The following is an 11,608-nucleotide window of genomic DNA, read 5'->3' as shown; positions in this document are numbered from 1 at the left end:
ACTTGATGAGTTCATGAAAAGTCCGAGGAGTTACCATATGGGTTACCTCCCTTGCGGGGAATTGAACATCGCATTGACTTAATTCCCGGAGCTACATTGCCTAATAAACCAGCTTATCGGTGTAATCCCGAGGAAGCTAAAGAATTACAGAGGCAAGTACAGAAACTAATTGATCGAGGGGTGGTAAGCGATTTGACCCTATCGATAATTATTACCTATCAGTTATCAATTTACCCTAATAATAACTATAAATAATATTTCGTACAAAGATAAGGATAATAATAGTATAAATAATGATAGTAATAAGTTGAATCAAACTGAAACGGACTGTAGTTGAACAGAAATAAATATAGCTTATAAGAAGTAAAATTAAGTGAAAAGCCATTGATCTCTACTTCGTAAATAAAGTGAATCAGACTGAAAACGGAGTATATTCAGCCCATTAATAGAAAATTCTAAGCTGAAAAACCAGGACTCATATATATACTCCGTAAAAAATCTAACCAACCCTAATCACATTTTTCTTTCACTTTTGTCTTCCTCATTTCATTTTACCGATTCAATTACTCCATTATTTATTACTCACTTCTCCCCTTCTCAAAGCCCTCAGCTCGCCTCAGCCACCCCTTTTCTCCCTCATTGTCCCCGTCGGTCCCACCATCCCCTAATCCGATATTCTCATCGCAAAACTTTTTTTGTTGAATGCCTTTCAGATCCGAATTTAATCTCAATACTGGAGTTAATTGGTATAATAAGAACAAATTCGTGTAACTATGATCCAAAGATTTATCTGAATCCTTTTATTAGTTTGATCTATTTCAAACTGCATATTTTTCGATTTTCAGAAATTTATATCAATTTATTTTTTTTCCCAAATTTTTTACAGATCTAATATAATCTTTATTTGATTATTTGTTATAATCTAGTATATTTTTCAATTTTGAAAAGATTTGTCAGTATCTTTTTTTTTTTGCGAAAATCTTTTGATCTACATTTTTTTTCTCATTTTTTATTTTATTTTAAAAATTTCATCAATACATTTTTTTAATCATTAAATAATATAAACGTGTATGTAGATTTACTATTTTTGTTGTGGTTTTAAGAACGAATTAATGATCTTATAGTGATAATAAGACCTTATTAGTGTTATTACTAATAATTCTTTTTTCCTGCATACATATGATGAAATTTTATTTTTGTGATTGTATATCGCTTTTTCGATTATCGACGAACTTTTAGAATTGTAATTTATTATTTATTAATACGATTTGTTATTTTTAATTTATTGTTTGAATTATATGATCATATATTATAATATCATATCATTTACTCCAATATCCAATCATCACTGTCAATAGGAGGAGGAAATAGTGAAATGAGGAGAGAGGTAAATGAAATGGTTTGAGGCAAACGTGGGGGTGCTTGTGAAATTAAAAAGTTTGGACCAATGAGAAGCATTCAAAATACCTAGCTTTTATACTAGGTAAATAATTGTTAATAATGGCTACATATTTGTTTTGCGAAAATAAGATTAGATAATGACTTTAGATGCTCGCTCTTTATCTAATTAGCTATAATTCACCGGTACAACTTATGTATAACACTCCAACATTACGGTATTTGACCCACATTATATATCAAACGTGTACAATGACTCTGAGAATGTTTCTTTAATAAATAGTTTCGTATTTGGCCAACACTTAAACCCCAACATTACAGTATACATACCCATTGTACTACTAAACGAAAGAGTAGTACTGGCTAAATGTTTCCTATTGACAGAGACGACTTTCGTGGTCACTCGTCATAACTCCAACTCAAGTGTTATCCTGACCTTGCATTTTGTGGTTACCTGTGACATGGATAGAATCACATTACCCCGGGGAAGAGCAGGTTCAATAGTCCATATAAAGACAAACTACTCCAGAAATTTAGTTGGAAGATAACCATAATTGAACAAAATTTGAATCTAGAGACACAAGTGACTGCCTGCCTTTTCTCCATTTAGAGCTTAGAACTGCACTCAGCTTGCTCGACACTAATTGACATGTAGTTAATGTTAAAACAATGTTTGAAACTATAAACTAATTTAGAAGAGAGGGATCAATGTTTAAACGATGTGAAAAAATACAAACTCCACGCTGTTAATCATAAAATAAAACCTTTATAGCAGGATCCTGCTCCTTGAGGTACCTCCCTGCCCCCAGTAATGGTATGTGCAGCTCCTATGCTAAAAGTAAAAAAAATGATGGCAATGAGGAGGAAGAAAAAGGGAAAAGGGATAGATTAATGAAGAAGTAAAGAAAGTTAACTAAAAAGGTTGTTAGTCCAAATCCACAATTTGTGACATTCAACACTTCATCACCTGTATATTTTATACAGTTAGTAGAAGGCATGTCCTTGCTACTGACAGTGGTGCTATCATTTTGCATATATTAACCATGCCTTGCTACTGGCAAAGTGTCAATGGTAGTACCATCGTCCATGGCCAGGTATGTTTGCGAGCTTTCTTGGTTTAGGATTGAATAAAGCTGTTAAGATGACCGATAAGCGTATAGTAACATACATCTGATCTCGGTAGCTTTGTCTATACTCACTTCAAACGCATTGTAAAGCTACCGCGAATTATTATTTCTTAAAGAGTGTCCACCTTTTCTTCCTACACTCTTTATACTACATTTCAGATGTCCTTGAACATTTACTTCCAACTTTTTCCCTCTCTCCAAATTCCAGGTCCCATGGTTCCGTAAAAGGGTGGGTCACGATGTACTCCACATCATTCCTCCTTTGCGGGGCTAACCATTGAACCTACCACGTCGTCTCTCAGATGATTCACCACCATTGTAGATACTAAACAGATACGAATAATCAAAAGGATATCCAATAATTTCAAAATTAGTACTACCCAGCAAACACTACAAAAAACACCAAACTTTACCCGAAAAATTACAAGAAATGACATACCCAGAACAAGGTCAGATCTTTTCATTTGTAACACGACGAAAAAGTTACACTTTGCTCTGGGAAATTTGAACAGGGGTTTAGTGTATCCTTTATATCAATATGGGAGTTTCGATTATACTATTAAAAATGACAAGCAAGTGGAGTGTCGAGGACAATAGTGAGATTTTCCAGGATGACTCTTACAACTACTGAGGTGACAGTAGGAACTGTTAAAAAATGGCTATGACAACAAGCCAACTAAATCTGGACCCGCGGACCCGTGATTATGCTGCCAGCGGTTTAACTCTATTGAAAACAGCCTAACCTTCAGGAACGTAATCACCACCATCAAAATAACCTACCAACATCTCAAAATTCCCACTTCTGCCACTAACTTCAACATGAATACAATGAACAACACTCCCATCATCACCCAATCCAAGAAGAACCAATTCAACCACCCATCTTTCAAGCACCTATGGTAGATTGGTAAATCACAAATTATAGAATAAAACCGTCTTACAGCATGAGACGGTCCTTTTAGTAACAACTGAGTGATTTCATACATAAAAGAACCGTCTTACAAGTATTACACGATTAATTACTCTTATTAGTTGATTGTATTAGTTGATTGTACACCAAAGTTTAAATTTAATTTTAGAAATCCATGTACAATCCATGTATATTGATATTGCTAAGAAGGCGTTAATAGTGTTATCTTGGAAACTGGCACAAGGCATTGCACCTTGAACAGGTACTAAGTTCTACACCCTAAAACCGGTAGCTGTAAAAACTTACAAATGTCCTTACACGCAAGGGTGCCCAATGCAATCTGGTGCACTGATAAGCTCTTCACAATTTCTTCAAATTGTGATCGTCTCCAACAAAAATATAATAGAAACAATTAACATGTTACCTGAGTAATAGACTTGTTTGCCACAAGTTCATCTGCATTGCCAATGTTGACCTTGAACAGGATTTGACAGGAGGTCAGCAGCGATTTTCCTAACCTCCATTGGCCATGTTGCAATATACATAAGAGTCCGGTAGTGAGTAGATAGCTTCTTCACAAATTTCCTAGTCTGAGGCTCAAAACCCATGTCCAGCATCTGTTCTGCCCCATCAAGCACCAAGCAAGAAACCTGATATAAGCTGACTTGTTCGGCTATACTATATCATTCAAATGAACAGGGGTCGCTACCACAACATTCACTCCTCTATCTAGCTTTTTCAACTGAGGGCCTTTAGGTGCCCCCCATACAAACACTCGAGAGAAATTCATGCAATATGACTGTTAAATGGACTACAACCTCATTCCAGTTCTTCACATAAACAACATTATTATACCTAGAAGTAACCAGTTATTTAGTTAGGACTTAGGATACACCATCACAATAGATTATTCTCCCTTTGTCGCAAATCACAATCATTTGTTTAACTTTTTTTATTTTAAAAGGTAAATAAATGATTTGAACAGAGGGAGTAGTTTTATGCAAATCGTGATCGTGATATTAAAAAGCTCCTAAACCCTCTGACATTCTACAAGGCCGACAACTGATCCAAGGACTCCCCAAAAATCACACCTTTCATATATACTTCCTCACTTAAGTCCTATCCGTCTAATTCTGAACCTATCACAATTCACAAGTAATTAAAGTCCAGTTATCAGGATTATTTTGAATGACACTAAACGTTTCCAAGTCCAGTTATCACGACTATTTTGAATCACAAGTAAATGAGAAGGGGTATAGGTCAAGTAATTATTAAGACATGAGATGGTGTATACATGAACACCATGGCCCATACACCACAAATTATCATAGTAAATAAAAAAGAAAGGCCAATTCTTGAACATATCAATTTTCGTAAATAAAAAAGAAAGGCTAATTGATCGGAGAAATCCCTCATCCACCATCCCTCACAAAACCGACAATGATATAAATTAATTGCCTCATCCAGTACTCTTCCTCAACTTGAAAACAAATATCAAACGAACAGGCCACATGCCTAATGTAATTCCCCTACAAAATATTAGATATGTCATCAAGAAAATAAGGAGTTCTACGCACTTGTAGATTAAACTAAAGCGGGATCTTTCGCACCACCAGCACAACCACCGCATTCATCATCTTTGACCATCATCATTGATAAAACTAAATAGACGGATAAAAGTACGCCGTTGAACTGTGAAACACCCACAAAATAGGCACCATTTAAAAAACGAACCCACAAAATACTATTCGAACAGAAGTTTACATGAATCAAGTCAGAACCACACAACCCACCACGGAACTTCAAGTAATAACTCTTATCATCATTCCATAAGTTGTGGGCCTCAGAGAGCTCATACTGCTCCCTAGAACCTGAATCAAGGTCCAGAGATCAGACCTTGATACCTTTGCCAGAAATTCAAATTCAAATAAGCTCCACCTTTTTTTTGACATAATTTAAAAAGTTGAGCTTGCTTGAGGGTCAATATCTATTTAGCCACAGTCCAAACTGTGTATATTAAAGCGATGCACATGCAGTGTCAAATCAGCCACAAACAATGCCACTCGCTATCCCACGCATAAAGACATTAATAAAGTTAATGCTGTTATTTGTTATGTAAGTGAGATATATGACAACCCAAAGATAGATGAATCCTTAATTACATGCGAGAATAGGCACTATTTAATGGTGAACAAATGTTTATATCATCATAATTGAGTCAATTGACTCACCGTTTCCTTTTAAACCTTCGTATCATGTACATAGTAAATAGATATGGAGGAGCAACTTGGAAGTTTTATCAGCTATGATATCAACAATGTATAAAAGCAGTAGGTCTTGCTTAAGACCGTCTTAAACTAATACCTCTCAAAACCCGTCTTTCATTTTATTGTTATTTAAATCGATTGTAGTGTTGTCGTAACGTGAAACGGTCTTAATCAAGAATTCGTAATACAAAAGAATGACTTATGGATCTAATTATCTATTTTATAACTTAGGTACTTAAACCTCAATTTATGTGAACAAAATTAAATTTGCTACACATAAAACCAACCCAAAGGGTAAGAAATTCGTGATTAGAAATACCTGATACATAAGTTCCTAAGCTCAACATCATCACCAATTTCCTTACCGTCAATCAACATTGATGAAACATTAGTAAATGGATTAGCCAAATACCAAAATCACTCCCTGGCTGCACAAGATAACGGAATAGATATAATGAGGTTAGAAGATACACACTTGACATCAAGGTGCCAGTTTGAATCCATTAGAGCCAAAAAAGAGACAAATTGATAGGAAACAGAAGAAAAGTCAACGGAAAAGTAGGATTTATAGCCTCATTACCAGCAACAGTAGTATATATGGAAAAACGATAATGGAAATACGTAAACAAATTAACACAATCAAGCGGCTGTATAACTCAGTATAACTCGGAAGACTAAAGGAGAATTTCAATTTGATTTTGAAGTTACCAATTTATTGTTGGGCGAATATCAAATCATAACCTCCCGTGGTGTATAGAAGATGAATATAACTATGGGTGAAGTCCATTGTTAATAGAAATCAAAATTTATGATACCAAATTGACACAATCAGGAATTAAGAAGACATACCATCGCATAAATCCGTGGTCTCTCTTCGTTTCTTCATCGCTCTTTTCTTATCCTTATCTCATCTTCATTCTCTAAATTGCTTCTCTTATCTTTATCTCATCTTCATTCTTATTCTTATCCTTATCTCATCCTCATTGAATTGCTTGATATGATTCTATAAATTGCTTGATATTGATTAGTTATTCAATCTCATTCATCAATTATTGTAACCCTTTTAGCCTAATCAAACAAATAGGCCGGATAAGTAGGAAATAATAGCAAAAAATAAATGATCCAAAATGATGGAAGCCGAAGCCGTAATTATTATAGTAATTAAAAAGCACGAAAAAAAACCGTAATTATTTTAGTTGTGGTCATACCGTGATGAAATTGCCAGTGTTCTGACCATCAGCATGATGATAGTTGTTTAAGGGTCTATTAACCCCGACAGGAATTGCAGGAGTCTGCCTGGCTTCAACTGATTGGCTGGCAGGCTTTTCGGTTGAGACGGAAATACAAAGATGGAATAGTAAACAAAAAACCCCAGGAAACAAAGCTGAAAATGGAAATTGAGAAACACAATCAAAACCCGCCAATCAAAACAGTAGTGTTAAAGCACAATAGTGATAATCAAGGTAAAGCAAAACCCTAATTACACCCAAAGTAGTACAATAGAGAGAAACAGAATGGCAAAATATCTGGTTGTTTCCACCGCCATCATCCAAATCAGCAGCGTCACCCAAAACAAAATAAGCTAAAATCGCAAAAGGAAAAAACATAAACCCAGATATAAAATCGCAAAACGAATTGAAACAAGAAAAAAAATAAACTGAGCAATAGGAGAAAATGAGAAATCCAGAAATATATTTGCAAAACTAAGTTTCGAAGAAGATGTGATTAAATGAATCTGATTGCAAAACAAACCGAGAAAAGAAACCCTAAACTGAGCAATAGGAGCAAACATAATAATCCATAAATGACATTGCAAATCTAAAACTGAAAAAGGGGAAATGAGCTTCAGTATATATGTGAATCGATCTATGCCTAAGCTTAAAACCGATCATCCCTTGGGTGCGGTGTGACGTAAAGTACCAACAAGATCTAAAAGATCAGCAATATGATAAAGAGAACCATTCGCCAGTACCTACAATGCTATCTAACAAACAATATGCTGGTATTTGTTGCTATTTCTCTTGAGTCTACGTCTTTTAGAGAACCCAAAAAAGTGTAATTCTTCAATCTTGACACCATATCCATCGACAATATACAATTTCCGATAAACAAGAAGAATAAGCTAAACAAGACCTACTCCCAATACCCACCAAACTAATTTATCTAAAGAACCAAACCTCCAGATCAAAAAATCAAACCTAAGCGGCTATTGTATATATTGGAGATATTGATGATGTACATACTAATGCATACTGCTGACATTAGCCTACTGCTGACACTACCCTACGCTACTATGCTCATAACATAGATGTTAACCTAGTAGAGTCTAGAGTATAGTTGACAGGTTGTCATGAGTCTGTTATGATGAGTCATATCTGAGTCACCATAACAGATTCTGTTATGATGAGTCACACATTAGTCAGCATAACAGAATTCTGTTATGGTCTACTGAGTACGTAGGACCTTTGACTAAAAATAATATCTAGATATTTTGTTCTTCCAAGTTAGTTAGACAGATTTGTATATAAATACTTGTAACTAACAGATTGTAAAATTACACTTTTTTCTATTAAATTACACTTTTTTCTGTTAAAATTATATTTTTCTCTATTATTAAAGTTACACTTTTCTCAATTAAAATTACACTTTTATCTATTAAAATTATACTTTTATCTATTAAAATTACACTTTTTTCTATTAAGAGTACCCTCTCAAGGACTAAAGTTATACTCTCAATGGACTAAAGTTACACTATCAAAGGGCTAAAGTTACACTCTTAATGGATTAAAGTTGTAGATACCCGTATCCGTCGATATTGGAATTTATAGAGAACCCGACAAACACCCGATGATGATAGGACACATGTATCTTCTAGTTGGCATTGTCATTATTTGGGTTCGTTTTACGATGTAGAATGAGCGTTGTCGACGAAGTATTTTATTAATTTAAATGATATTTAAATTAGTGTTTTATTAAAGTGAATTCATTTTACTTTAATTTGAATTTATTTTCTCAAGTTTATTTTATTGAAAATAAAATAAATAGTTGATTTGAAAAATCATTTTATGAGTGTATTTGATTTGAAAAATCATTTATTTTAATGTGTTAATTGATTTGAAAGATCGATTTTGAAAGTTGAAAACTCGTTTTGATCACACGTTTTGGAGCTCCATTATAGCTCGGTTTTTGAGCCCGTTTTCTTTACGAATTGGCACGAATCTCGAGTACACTAACCAACCTAGGCCTCTACCCATTCAACCCCAGTTCGAACCCCCATGTCCACACCCAAATCTCGTCCTAAACACTCCCCAACACAGCCCAATTCCTTCCTTTACCCGTGTTTGTATAGCCCATCGAAAGCCCTTCTAAACCGACTCAACTTGGTCCAAACCCGCAACCCATCACCACCAACCCATGCTCCACATTACCTACAACAACCCAGCACCAAGAACACCACAAAACCCATCCAATTCCCGTCCCAAATACTCCACAAACAGCCCGCAACACAAGCAGCCCCCCCTGTTTTGCGTGCCAAATCCCGAGCCCAAAACCCGCTCCAAACAGCTACCAAACCCAGGCCCATTAACCCTAACCCATACCCTAGTATCCTACCCATATTATATTAGCTTAACCACCAAGAAAACCCCTCTCAAACCCTCACAAAAGCTGCTGGACAGCAGCTATGCGTGAAGGAGCCCGATTGCTTGTTGCCCTCAAAAACCCTACCTTAACTCCTTATAAATACCCCCCCTTTGCCATACATTCAGTCCTCTAAGTTCTACATACATATTACCTTCACTTACAAGCTTTAAACTCCAGAAACAAACCCTAATTGCCTCCCAAAAACCCTAAACAAAACCGATATACAAACTGAAACAGTTTGTGTCCTCTTCGAAAAACAATTCGTTCCTCCATCAAACCTCCATCAAAATTCGAGTTTCTTGTTCCAAATTAACCATACAACATTCATCTACACATTAGACAAATATTTACGAGCCAAATTGCCCTTGAGAGTACACGAATTCCCTCGAAAAACAGAGTGTTATACACTCTGTTTTCGCGGCTTTTTCCTGTCTGTCCAGTTCTGTTTGTGCTCGTTTTTCGTGCCCAATAATTCAAAACGAGCAGGGATTGTTTTAAGATCTCTGTTCTCCTCTCTTTCTAGTTTTCAAAACATCTTTTAAATCGAATTTTTACCGTGAAACGAGAGAGAAATCGCTGTTTGAAAGTTGCTGTCCAGATTCGATAAAAACGTGTTGTTTGCTTTGTTTCTTCGTCGACGACGGCCTCTCGAGATAAAATCTACCATCGATTACGACCCAAGACGGTGTCAACGATACATGTAGGTTGAGGGTGCATCAAATCCTCCTCTTTCTCCCTTTTATTTCGTTTTTTTATGTTTGTTCTTTTATTGTTTCGTTTTATTCCGTTTATTGTTTTATTTATCGTTTAAATTAACTACGAAACTAGTTTAGTCCGAGTATGAGTTAAAGTACCACCATGAACACCCGCGTTGACTTGAGATGGGAAAGAAACTGCTACATCAGTCGGTCGTACACCCCCGTCTCATTTACATATCCTCGTGTTCAAGGTAGGGCATTAATAAAACGATTTCTGACTTCGTTCTTCGCTTTTGACCCCTCTCTTCTCTCGTATGATTCGACCCACCTTATGACCATTCACATGTTAGTTTGACCTCTGATTGTTAACATATAACTCGTTTAGATGACATTAGATCATTTTAATAACCTAATTAGACACGTTAGGGTACATCGACGTAGCTTTAAAAATCAACTAACAATTCTGTAACTTAATTGAATGCATCTCTCTCTCTTTCACCTAATTTCTCGCTAGTATAAAAGTGCGTGATTAGCACCTTCTTATTAACACTCGATGAGTTAATTTAATTAGCGAACTTGACCTAATTTGACCCCTTAGGCCGTGTAGAACACCCGGTTTTAGGCGAAGCCTTCTGACCTCGTTTTGTCATCGATTTCTAATGTATTTTCCGTATCGCTTTGCAAATCCATCTAACCTAATGAATCTAACCTAGGAACTAGGATAGCCGCGTATGGGGTCGTGTTTGGCCGTGTCTTTTGTATCCCTTTTCTCGTTTTTTCATCTTAGTCTCATTGTTTGTATCTTGTAATCAATTTGTGTTTATCGAGTCGCGTTTTGTAATTTGTTTGTAATTAGTTCTCCTTTATCGAGTCAAACGATTTCTAAAAAACCTTAGTCTTGTTTAGTTAGACGGTTGTGCCCCAATGCAAGTAAGAGCTTAGTAAATCGCATGTTGTTTAAAGCAACATGGCCCGATTTATGCTAATGCAGGCTTTGGAGCGTGGCCCAATGTCTAATTCGATGAGATTAAGTGAAAGCACGCATTACGAGGAGTGACCCAAGGCCGTGAGTCATGTAGGCCGTGAGTCACCCCTTTGTGCACGTTTTCCTAGGCCGAATGGCCATGTGTCGTGTATGGTGTCGTATATAGCGATTGTATTTAGATGGAGTTGTATCTTTAATTTATTGTTGTGTCGGCATGAAATGCCTGGTTTGTAATAGGTAGATCCCACGGCTCCCCCATTCCCCCTTAAGCCTTGTTTGCTTTGTTTTGTATGTTGTTAGATTAATCAACCCACATGCTAAATTACAACTTTGACGAAGTTAGTTTAGTTGCATCTAAAACGACATAGAAATGGTTGTCACATGTTAGGGTTTAAAACGTTGTTTGCATATCATATATCGTAGTAGCTATGACCTTGTTTGAACTCCGACACTTGACTTAGTAGAGGCCGTTATTGACGGGCGGGGTTAGGTGTCCTTATGGGCTTCTTAACACGTACCCTCACCCCTTACTCAAGATCTATGGTTTGTGGATCCGTCTAAATACCATTGGATTACGAGAG

General features: G+C 36.0%; 1 long non-coding RNA gene across 4 annotated transcripts; it reads right to left on the bottom strand.

Moving 5' to 3' along the window:
* Window positions 1–1,576: 1,576 nt before the first annotated feature.
* LOC141599078 (uncharacterized) lies at window positions 1,577–6,877 on the bottom strand. Of its 4 annotated transcripts, XR_012523710.1 has the most exons (5): window positions 6,552–6,877; window positions 6,022–6,130; window positions 5,200–5,306; window positions 3,860–4,209; window positions 1,577–1,852 (listed from the first exon to the last, which is right to left on the bottom strand). It is a non-coding gene; the product is annotated as an uncharacterized LOC141599078 (long non-coding RNA). The 4 variants fall into 4 exon arrangements; XR_012523709.1 differs by lacking the exon at window positions 5,200–5,306 and having other exon boundaries at window positions 1,580–1,852; window positions 6,552–6,872; XR_012523708.1 differs by lacking the exons at window positions 6,022–6,130; window positions 6,552–6,877 and having other exon boundaries at window positions 1,579–1,852; window positions 5,200–5,619.
* Window positions 6,878–11,608: the final 4,731 nt, after the last annotated feature.

This window comes from Silene latifolia, chromosome 9 (genome assembly GCF_048544455.1).
Source record: "Silene latifolia isolate original U9 population chromosome 9, ASM4854445v1, whole genome shotgun sequence".
In the NCBI taxonomy this organism is placed as follows: domain Eukaryota; kingdom Viridiplantae; phylum Streptophyta; class Magnoliopsida; order Caryophyllales; family Caryophyllaceae; genus Silene; species Silene latifolia.
The sequence above is the reverse complement of the archived record's forward strand: the minus strand, read 5'-3'. Positions and strand labels throughout refer to the sequence as shown.